The sequence below is a fragment of the Meriones unguiculatus genome, chromosome 11, assembly GCF_030254825.1.
Source record: "Meriones unguiculatus strain TT.TT164.6M chromosome 11, Bangor_MerUng_6.1, whole genome shotgun sequence".
Classification (NCBI taxonomy): Eukaryota; Metazoa; Chordata; class Mammalia; order Rodentia; family Muridae; genus Meriones; species Meriones unguiculatus.
In genome coordinates, this window is record NC_083359.1 from 84,050,600 (window position 1) to 84,059,979 (window position 9,380).

Consider the following 9,380-nt stretch of genomic DNA (forward strand, 5'->3'; position numbering starts at 1 on the left):
TATTCCACCTATATGTGATGTGTAAATGCACCCACGCACACACTTAAGCATGGAGGTAGAGGCCAGAGGTTGACCTGAGGTGTTTTCTTCAATTACTAGTCACCTTATTCTTTGAGACACAGTCTCTCACTAGCCTTAGAATTCACCAATTCAGGGAGACATTCTGTCCAGTGAGTTCCAGGGATCCTTCTACCTCCAATTCCTCAGTGCTTGGTTCTAGATGCATGCCACTGAGGCTGGATCTTTATGTAGCTGTGAGGGATCTGAACTTAACCTTTTATGCTTGTGTGGTAAGTACTTTGTTGAATGAGCCATCTTCTTTTCTCTGCATTCACTTGGTCATATGTAAACACATATAGCAAAGCAAAAATGTAATCATACTCCAAGTGTAATTTCTGACTTAACTTTTCACTCTGCTCAACCAGTAAAGTTTACACAAGAGCATTAGTTAATGGTTGCATCGATTCTGTTTTGCCGATGGTGCTAGCCATTCATCTAATAGTTATCATTTTTGTGTGGAAAGTGTTATTTCTCATGTAGCACTATGTCGGTATGAGTAGACTGTGTCCCTAAGGTCACGAAATTTCGTTCTATTTCTGATCTGGTTTTTGTAGGCTTCATAAATTCTGGTTCTTACCACTCTGTGGTTCCCTGTTCCTAACCTAGATTTATTTCTTGATTGATTTCTCTGCTCATCTGTTTGTTGGCATAGCTGAACCTATTGGGACTCTAAGATCTCCTGGGGCACTGCCCTCCTTGACTTGGTACAGGTAGGACAGGATACCCCTTTCTTCAGTTCAATGTCTTTGATTAGCATTAGCTTTTAGCAAGAGGCCAACTCAGAAAGCTGAAGGGCTCTGTGTAACTTGGATGTAGTCAAAACAGTGAGCATAGGCTCCCTACTTTCTGGCTCTGGAAGATCAATGTCACTGAAGACCCCAGTGATGCTTCACACAAATTGACTAACTAGAGTTCAGACGCTTCCTAGGTGCCAGACACTATTAAGTGCTGCAGATATTGGCCTGAACAAAGAGCAAAACTTCTTGGACTTGTAGACCTTGGTTCCTAGAGGAGGGGCCTCAGTGAGTACACTGAAAAAAGCAGTAGTTGGGGATGAGAGCCGTGGGGGGAAAATAAAGCACAGAGAGGAGCTGTAGAGTGTCAAGGTCAAGGGCAGCTTTATAATGTTAAGTAAGGTGTCAGGGAACATCATTTTCTCTAAAATGTGCCAAACTGAATGATGACAGGTGTCTCTTTAATAAACTGAGTGACTGTGTGTGACAAGAGTAACAGACCTGTCATGGGGACTATCAGTGACTAATATAAATATACAAGGCACAGTTCTCAGCTACAAAGAAAAGGGGCAGTCGGACGAGATATTTTCCAAATAGCCCACAACTAATAATGAAGAAGATGGTCCCTCCATTGCGTATTCACCATCATCCTTTAACTGATGATGATACTTTAGAAGCCCATGGCTCCTAAGTATAATTGTATCTGACCTTTATACATAGAAGGAGAAACATCTAGATGTGCTAGACAAATTTTAACTGATGGAAGCCTTGGGAGAGGATAGAGACAGACGGTGTGATTCTCATGTGGAAACACTAATGGCATTTTTCTTTTCTTTTTCCTTTTTCTAACCTAAACGGATGCCTTTATTCACAGCCAGAGCACTGGCATTCTGGCATTTTGACATTAGCACTAGCTGGCAGGCTTGCTTTGTGGAGGTAGTTCTGGCTGGCAAAGCCTGGTAGTTCAGGCTTGCCTTGTACCGACAAGCTCCCAGGGAGAGTGCGTGGACACCCAGAGTGAATCAGTGAGCCCCTGGGCAGTTTTTGATTAGTAGACCCGTGATTGTTTCAAGTTTTTGCTATTACGAGAGCACAGTGCACATTGTAATAAATCTCTTCCACACTTCACTAATTATTTTCTCTGAATAGATATCTGAGGAAGGAATTGCTGAGTGAAAGCATTTGAATTTTTGAGGCTCAGGCATTCCTCCAAGTTTCATGTGCCTAGGGAGCACTTGGAGATCTTGTTAAAACAGGGCGGGTTTTTAACAGTTCTGAGGTGGGTCCAGATTTTTTCTAACAGGCTTCCTTGTGACTCCAGGTGTGTCCATATATATATACATATCAACTTTACATCCCAATAATAGCCCTTCCATTCTCTTCTCCAGGTCCCACACTCCCTCCATCTGCCCCCCACCCCCTTCTCCCCCATTCCTCAGAAAAGGGGAGCTACCCCTATCAACCCATTCCAGCACATCAGGATTGAGCGAATCCTCTTCTCCTGTGGCCTGGCAAGGCAGCCCTGCCAGGGAGAAGTGATCAAAAAGCAGGGAACAGAATCTATGTCAGAGACAGCCCCCATTCCCCTTACTAGGAAGCCCACATGAAGCCCCAGCTGCCCATTGGCTACATCTATCTAGGGGGCCTAGGTCCAGTCTATGTATGGTCCTTGGTGCTTCGGTCTCTGCATGCCCCTCTGGGCCCTGGTTAGTAAGCTGTTGGTCTTCTTGTAGAACTTCTGTCTCCTCCAGGTCCTTCTATCCTTTCCCCCATTTTTCCACAAGACTCTCTACATTTTGCCCAATGTTTGGCTGTGAATCTCAGCATCTGTTTCAACCCACAAGCAGATATATTTTTAATGGTGTTTTATAGTTACTAAGCATAATGAACTGTAAAAATACTTACCATACATTAATTTATTTTACTAGCCCAGGTCTATAAGCTCTACCACCCACTTCTTTTTTATAGAAGTGGAAATGTATTCTGTATTACCAAGGAGTTTAAGAATAGCCGGGAGAACAGTAAGTTTCTTAAAAGATATTATCATATTAGGAACTCCCAAGAAATGTTCTGTTTAGCCAAGAGGAAATTTCTCAAGTCAAGAAGCCTGATTGTAAGTAAGATCACACAAGCCAGTGTTAGTTAAAGTGAAAGTCTGCCTAGGACCACATATATAAATGCTCCAGAAAACCTGAGTTTACTTTGCTCTAAGGAAGAACTTTCTAGCTAAGAGTGCTGTACAAATATAGAGGGGTGTTCTGTTAGACGGGGATCGTCTGCTGCCGTGCAAACACAAGCAGATAAGCCGATCACGTGTTCACATCACACGGGGTGCCGGTGTGTGAGTGGGATGTACATGGCTAAGACTAGGGCTGAGACCAGAAGCCTTGCTGTTACCAGTCACTGTTCTAAACGCAAAGATGCTGAGGAGGCTGTGGACTGGAAAGTGCTCTGTATATTGTAGAAACTGGAGAGCCCTTTTCACAGACCCGCATGCTTGGGTTGCCTAGAACAACCCTTAAAATAATCTTGGAGTGGGTCTCCTAGTAAGGGGAACAGGGATTGTCTCTGACATGAATTCAGTGGCTGGCTCTTTGATCACTTTCCCCTGAGGGGGGAGCAGCCTTGCTAGGCCACACAGGAGGACTATGTAGGCAGCCCTAATGAGACCTGATAAGCTAGGGTCAGATGGAAGGGGAAGAGGACCTCCTTTATCAGTGGACTTGGAGAGGGGTATGGGAGGAGATGAAGAAGGAAGGGTAGGACTGGAAGGAAATGAAGGAGGAAGCTACAGCTGGGATACAAAGTGAATAAACTGTAATTAATACAAAAAATAAAAATTTAATTAAAAAAAAGATTCTTGGAAGAGTCCATATCCCCTTCACTGAGAACTCCTGTGAGAATAGCCATCTTTTCATTTTTTTTTTTTATTGGCTACCTGTTATTTATCTAAAAGAGATTTTAAAACACTGTTGCCCTTGCTGAGGAGCAAAGAACGGGGAGGTCAGGTTCTCTCATCAAACTACTTTAAACCTTGGATGATCCACAAAGCAAACTAGTTCTTCTGTAGATGAGCTTGCTCATCTGAGATTGCTGAGCGATGCCTACAGACCCATCACTTCCTGTATGTCCTTCATTTTCTGGGGCAGTACTTGAAAGAGATAATCCCCTTGGAGCTTCAGGATCAGCAGAATGAACTGAGCTGTTTACTTCCCTTTTGATGCTTCAGCAGAGTGGCACGGGAGATTGGCAGAAGTTGCCAGTTGGTCTGTGAAGCCCTGAGTCAGGGAAGCATTCTGAGACCAGGCTTAGGAAGCAGTTTTATTGAGATACTATTTAAATATCATATTATTTCACCAGTTTTAAATGTAAAATTTGGTGGTTTGCTAAATTCAAATTTTCAGAGTCTTCACAAGAACTAATTTTAGAACAATTTCATACCTCCATAAGAGAACTGATGTGTCTGTTAGTCAGTTCTTATTTCCCATCAAACAGTCAGTTTTCTACCCACAGCTTTAGGTATTACTAATTTATTTTCCATTTCTATAAATTTTCCTTTGTTATTTTTTGAGACAATATCTCATTGTGTAGCCCTGGCTGGACTGGACTTTATTAGACTAGGTTAGCTTTGAAATCACAGAGATCCACTTGCCCCTGACCTCCTAGTGCTGGGATTCAAGGCGGCAACTACTGCACCTTTCTAGATTAGCCTGTTTTGAACATTTCATATAATTGGATCATACAATTCATGATTTTCAGTTACTGATTTTTTTTTTTTTTTTTTTTTTTTACTTACAACAGTTTCAAGGTTCACCTATGTTGTAGCATGTATTAAGGCTTCACCGGTTTTTCTTGTTGAACAATGTTTTATTGTATGGATACTATCTTATTTATTCAATAATTGATATTATTTATTATAGTAGCCAATAGATGGATATTATGTATTTATTTAATAACTGATAGATTTTGGGTAGTTTCTATATTTTGCCTGTAGTAAATATTGCTGCTATATGTATTTATGTGAAAATTTTTATGGCTGTATATTTTTATTTCTCTTGGAGATATATCTTGGAGCAAAATTGCTGTATAATGCTGTAACTCTGTGGTTGGGACTTGAGAAGCTTCCAGAATGTTTCCAGCTGCACCACTTCACATCCTTGTCAGCAATGAATGAAGTTTCCAATTTTTTTATGTTCTTTCTAACACTTATTATTTATTTGCATCTTCTTCAGTTATAATCATCCTAGTATATGAGTTGAAATCTCTTTGTGGTTTAACTTACACTTTCCCATGGCTAATAATGTTGACAATACCTAAATGAACTTGGTTACATATATATATTTTGGAAAGAAATGTCTATGCCCATGTTTGCCCATTTAGTCTTAAAATTGACTCTTGAGCCTTCTTTCTGTATCCTAGATGAATCTCTATAAAATGCACGATACCCACCCCATCTTTAATCCCAGGGGGACATCTCTTAATTTTCTTGACTTCTTTGAAGCATCAGGCTTTGCTTTTTATAGAGTACAATTTATGTATGTTTTCCTTTTTTTGTTTGTGTAGTTGGTATAATATCTAAGAGTACCTGTAGATTAGATCTTGATGAAATTTCTGAAAAATGGAATTTTATGGGGTTGTATTAACCAACTAGAGTAGAAGTTATGACCCAGAACTGATGGTGGAATCTGAGAGCAGAGAGGGGAGGTAGCTTTACCAATGGAGGCAGAAGAAGTTGGATAATATCTATCTTTTATGAAGTATTTTCAATTTACCAGATATTGTGTAAGTTTTGCCTATAGAAACTTGCTTGATTGTAATCACAATCCCATCAAAAGGTAAATGTTGTTAGCTGTAGTTTTTGAGTGATAAAAGCCATGTGTAGATGAGTTAGGTAAAATATTACAATCCATACAAGAAGACTCTGAATTCTGGCCATCTGAGGTCTTGAGATGTGGTCTGAAACACCTCCTCCTACAGGTGTGGTGATAGGTGTGCTCTGTGAGCATTCATTAAGATAATTAACTTAATGAGAGTCTGTGGAAGAACTAGGTTGGTTATTTAGTCTAATACACAGCTCTTCTCAGCAGACACATTGGGGACAGTAGCTTTATCTCCAGGATTACATATAATTAACAGAAAATATCCAAAGTCCATAGAATGACCTACTCATTCTCATAGGCCACTGTACCCTAACACCTTCCTAGAGTCAATTTCCATCTGAAACTTGTGCATTTTCAAATTTATGCATTTATAATGAGTTCCACAACCAAAACGTTTTGAAAAAAATTCAATCTGGTATTTTCTTTAGTTGTAATATTAACATGCTGCACTTTGCCTGTCTTGCTATTTACATTGCATTTGTATTATCTTTACTTTGCATGTCTATGCCAAATAGGATTAATAACATCTTTATTCCTTGTTTATCACATAACTAGCTTGTCTCCTACTATTATATTAAAAGGGTTCTTAAGGACTAAAATATATATCCTTTTTTTTAAAAAAAGTGTTGTATTTTTTAAGACAACAAAAGGTGTTTCTATTTTTTTTCTTTTTGGTACCCATACACCATTTCTCACACTATTATCATATGTTTAGTTATTCTTTTTTTTAACACTGCGTAAGATGATTTAGTCTTGTATAATCAATATTCATGCAAAGTAATACAAATATTTTCCTATTCACACCATAGCATTTTATGTTTTTCCCCAGGATCTGTTTCATTTGCGTAGGTCTTTTGGCTTTTGGTGACTGTTTTAGCTTTTATTTTAAAATATGAACAATTTTACCCCTGTTTTGAAGGCTTAAACATGTCTGGAACTCTAGATTGGTAGTAAAGATAGCACTTAGAATATTCAGTTGTTTTCTGAATCTGTGTTTCCCTTGACAATGATAAAGGCTCATTTTTTTTTTTCAAGAGAGGTTTTTCTCTGTGTAACTTTGAGTGTCCTGGAACTCACTCTGTAGACCAGGCTGGCCTAAAACTCACACATATCTGCCTGTTTCTGCCTCCTGAGTGCAAAGGGATTAAAGGTGTGCACCACCACGACCAGCTCCACGGCTCACACCTTAAATACTCTTCTTATTTTCGTTTTAGTCTGTTTATAATCATAATAAGTTATCTTGCTTGGAGCTCATTATGAATTACAATCAAAGACCTGGTGTCCTTTTATGAGTTTTACTCTGCGAGAACTACATATTTCTTTTTTCAATTACCCCTTACAATTTCCAGAAGTCCAGTCTCACTCTGGTCACTGATATCTGGATGAAGCTTGCTTCAGACAGAAAGTGGAATAATATCCGGTCCATCTAGAGGGAACTTTCCTTCTCAGAGTTTTTGCCCTGCTGTCATAGAAGCTCTCTGATACTTAAAACACACACACACACACACACACACACACACACACACACACACACATATATGTAAAGTTTTATAGTATTTATAGTTGTCCTTGGTAGAGTTGCTGGTCTATATATGCTAGCCAGTCATAGCTAGAAGACTTTAATGATTTTTCAGCCACTTTTAATAACTTTGAAGTTTTCTATTTCTATATAATTAGAACTAAGTTCTACTCATATGTAAGTATACAAATAATAATTCTGGGAAATAATTAGTTTCTTCTGATTTTGACCCTTTATCTAGGCAACAATCCATTGTTGGTGTTCTTTGTAAGAAGCTGTCTGTCTTGATGCCAAACTCTGTTTACCATCACTTTGATACGGTTTTATATGCATTGCAAAGGTGGCAGTTTGACTTTATTTTCAGTGTTTACAAATATATTACATAAAAGTTGTGGTATAGAAAAGTATGATATTATTCATAATCAGGTACTACCTAATGGAAGCCTTCTTTGTTGTACTTCCTGATTGTATTCCTTTTGCTGTTGGCCCAAGTTAACCAGTCTGCTTCAAACTTCCTCATATCTTTGCTACATATGTACAATCAAAATATCTAGGAACATAAAATATATTACCATAAGTGTATTTTTGTTTAATTTTTCCTTAATCATCCCCATAAGCTCCATGTTTTCCCTTTTTATGTCTCTCTTTTTTTTCTCTTCCTTTCTTCTCCTATTTTTATTTTTTTGAGATAGTCTCATGATGCAGCTCAGGCTGTTCTCAAACTTACTGTGTAGCCCAGGCTGGCCTTGAATTCTGCATCCTTTAGCTTTGGCATTCTTGGTGTGCCACCACACCCAACTCCATGTTTATAAATTTTGTGAATTATTTAATTGATTTTCAATGTGTGAAACTCTTTTGTAAAGACATAATTTGTTTATCTACTATCCATTGGATGCTTGGATTATTTCACTTTCCTAGTACAAATAGTGCCATAAACCATCTTGATCTTGTTTACTTATGCATTTTTTCAAAATTTTCTGGAAGTACATCACTGGGAGGGAAACGACAAGGTTTTAAGATGTGCATATTTTCAGTTTTGCTACATAGTGATAAGTTGTTCTCCAGAATGTTTATGTCCACAATATGCTTCCAACCACAAAGGATTGATTCTATATGTTCCTAGATCATCTCAGACATTTTTTTTTGCACAATAAAATTGTAAAATGATATTTCGTTGTAGTTTTGAGTCTTGTTTCCTGAATTATTGGTCAATACTGTGGATTAATAAAAGCTTGGGGTAACACCTCAATATTAACAGTAACTTACTGTACTAGAATTGGCTTCTCTTAGGGCTAACATCTTTTTTTTTTTAAATTACAATTTATTCACTTTGTATGCCAGCTATAGCCCCACCCTCATCCCTTCCCAATCCCTCCCTCCCTCCCTCTTTCATCTCCTCCTTTGCCCCTTCCCCAGTCCACTGATAGTGGGGGACCTTCTCCCCTTTTATCTGACCCTAGTCTATCAGGTCTCATCTGTGGTAGGCTACTGTCATGTTCCTTATTTTCATCTTCTTCCAATGTCTATCCCATTTGCCTTTCTGAATGAACATTGAACATCTTACCTAGAGTCCTCCTTCTTGCTTAGCTTCTTTAGGCGTACAGAAAAAAACAACAGCCTATGGATTGGGAAAGGATCGTCATCAACCCTATATTTGACAGAGGGCTAATATCCAGAATATATAAAGAACTCAAGAAGTTAAAAACAACAAATCAAGTAATCCAATTAAAAAATGGGGTCCAGACCTAAACATAGAATTCTCAATAGAGGAATATCGAATGGCAGAGAAACACTTAAAGAAATGCCCAACATCCTTTTTCATCAGGGGAATGCAAATCAAAATGACCTTGAGATTTAACCTTACACCCATCAGAATGCTTAAGATCAAAAACTCAAATGACAACACATGGAGAGGATATGGAGAAAGGGGAACCCTCCTTCATTGTGGTGGGAATGTAAACTTGTACAACTACTTTGGAAATCAATCTGGCACTTTCTCAGACAATTAGGAATGGTGCTACCTCAAGATCCAGCTATACCACTCCTAAGTATATATCCAAAAGATGCTCAAATATACAACAAGGACATTTACTCAAACATGTTTGTAGCAGCTTTATTCGTAATAGCCAGAACCTGGAGACAACCCAGATGTCCCTCAATGGAGGAATGGATACAGAAATTGTGGTA